This window comes from Halictus rubicundus, unplaced genomic scaffold (genome assembly GCF_050948215.1).
Source record: "Halictus rubicundus isolate RS-2024b unplaced genomic scaffold, iyHalRubi1_principal scaffold0857, whole genome shotgun sequence".
In the NCBI taxonomy this organism is placed as follows: domain Eukaryota; kingdom Metazoa; phylum Arthropoda; class Insecta; order Hymenoptera; family Halictidae; genus Halictus; species Halictus rubicundus.
The window spans coordinates 30,001-32,500 of NW_027489398.1; the positions used below are offsets into that span (position 1 = coordinate 30,001).

A 2,500-nucleotide genomic window follows, 5' to 3' on the forward strand; every position below is an offset into this window, starting at 1 on the left:
CGGGATTCAGTGCTGGGCTCATTCCTGTTCGCTCGCCGCTACTAAGGAAATCCTTGTTAGTTTCTTTTCCTCCGCTTAGTAATATGCTTAAATTCAGCGGGTAATCTCGCCTACTCTGAGGTCGTCAAACGTGAAAAAAAAATGTTTCGTATATTTCACCGAAAGCATTAAAAGTACGCGAGAACGTACAGAGGAGCACAAAAAAAAAAAAAAAAAAAAACAAAACCATATATCTTATGCGCCACACCAAAGTGTCTTTTCTCTATATAATGTATATATAGAGATTTCTTCATTTTGTTCGTCGATCGGAAACTCTCGCTAGACGATCGGCCGGTTAACTTTAACGTCCGTCGAAAAGAACTTCCGGGGACTGGACGACCGACAGATCGCGCGGTCTCGCGATCGACAATGAAGAAAAAAAGACATGGGGCGACCGACAAAGGTTTGTTTTCACCTTCACCTTCTCGTGCTCTGCGTGACAACACGTTGTGGTGACAACGATGTTCGAAAGCCACTCCATAGAGGAGTATATATATTTTCAACACCCGGTGGGGTTTCTCTACTACACTAGACACACGGGGGTACAGAAACGCTGCACGACGCGATATCATCGATCAAACCAAAGAGACACGAGATCTCGGTCGTCATTCAATTCAACGAACGTGGCGATGGAATCCGCAACGGATTAGCGAGGACACGCGACGACGGGGAAATTATTCGACCCGATACAAGTACGCGTGCGCATCCCGCACAATGCCAAATGTTGCTATGTCCATCAGTCATCAAAGCGTTCGTAGAACGAGAGACCACTGTCTCGCGAACTCTAAGAATATGTTTGTCGAAGTCGCTGGCAACGACGACCCTCCGCCGCAATTATGTGTAGAGAGACACATCCACGCACAGACGTATTTTATTTTATATATCATCTCCCTGGGGCTTACGTTGCACGCCACAGTTGCGCACACAGATTTTACACGGGTGTCCGGTATCTCTTTCTTTATTTGTGTCCATTCACTGTAGTCTCTTGAGACTCTTATACCTTTCGTATACGCATCATTTCAGACGACGTCGGGAGCGCGTAAAATGTTCGAGAGTGAAACGCTTCTTCCGCAATGCGAATCGTTCCAGAGAGAGAGGAGAGAGAGATTTCGATCGTCGGAGCGGTGTTCACGGGCGGTCGTATTGAAAATACGACTCACGACGCCGCAAAACACTCACGCAAGTCCGAATGTGATACCCATTCCTATTTCCTTCTTCTCACGAAGACCGTTAGACGCAATGTAAAATTTGCAATTTTCACAGAACCGCGTCAAACGCCGACGAAACGTCCATCGTTCGCTCGTACGTAGCATCTTTGCAACCCGACTCAGAAACGCTCTTTGCGCCCTCCACAAAATTCGACATGGAGAGGTAAGCGACGGCGGGGACTTACAAGAGCAACGCAAGCAGTATTTGGTTACGTAAACGACCCTCAGCCAGGCGTGGTCCAGGAATTGTATCCGTGGACCGCAATGTGCGTTCGAAATGTCGATGTTCATGTGTCCTGCAGTTCACACGTTGACGCGCAATTAGCTGCGTTCTTCATCGACCCACGAGCCAAGTGATCCACCGTTCAGGGTAATCGTATAATTTGATTTATAATCAATATATAATTATGTCTCTTGTTCTGCGGTTCATAAGAACGCCGATACCTGAAAGCTCCAACCAGCGCGCGAAGGAGATTCAGGCGTCGTTTTTAAGGACGACACACGATCGTCCGTAGAAACGGAAACCGTCGCGAGTACGCGATTGCAATGCGCACACGTATCCGACGGCCGGGCGGAAAATACATTGAAAAACCTTTAAAGTGGAAAACACAGGAGGAGAATTCAGAAAACGACGGGGATCATAGACAACCCGATACTGGATCCCGACACTTCTCCTCCTCCTCTCTCTTATTGGAGAATGAACTCGATAACTAACGGACTTCACAGCCGGCTCTGGCCGTGCGCGATCGTTCGTCCCAAGCTCTTGTGCACTGTATTATCGCCACACAGAGAGTAGAGTGTCAGAATCGCACACAGCTTTACGCGAGCTACGCAGCCGGTCCTCTCGAAACACATTTCCAATTGTGCACGGAGAACGATTATTCGATACTAGCGGACTTCACAGCCGGCTCTGGCCGTGCGCGATCGTTCGTCCCAAGCTCTTGTGCACTGTATTATCGCCACACAGAGAGTAGAGTGTCAGAATCGCACACAGCTTTACGCGAGCTACGCAGCCGGTCCTCTCGAAACACATTTCCAATTGTGCACGGAGAAAGATTATTCGATACTAGCGGACTTCACAGCCGGCTCTGGCCGTGCGCGATCGTTCGTCCCAAGCTCTTGTGCACTGTATTATCGCCACACAGAGAGTAGAGTGTCAGAATCGCACACAGCTTTACGCGAGCTACGCAGCCGGTCCTCTCGAATATACGTGTTCGTCAACGAACACGCATGCGGCGACGTTTTGTGCTCTA

The 2,500-nt window shown here is 48.8% G+C and overlaps 1 non-coding gene and 1 pseudogene across 1 annotated transcript; both read right to left on the reverse strand.

The window, feature by feature from the left end:
* The window catches only part of LOC143364700 (large subunit ribosomal RNA), a 6,638-nt pseudogene extending 6,514 nt beyond the window's left edge, over positions 1-124 (reverse strand).
* A 1,341-nt stretch (positions 125-1,465) lies between these two features.
* LOC143364698 (5.8S ribosomal RNA) lies at positions 1,466-1,620 on the reverse strand. The gene has a single exon (XR_013084254.1). It is a non-coding gene; the product is annotated as a 5.8S ribosomal RNA (ribosomal RNA).
* Between the last annotated feature and the right edge of the window lie 880 nt (positions 1,621-2,500).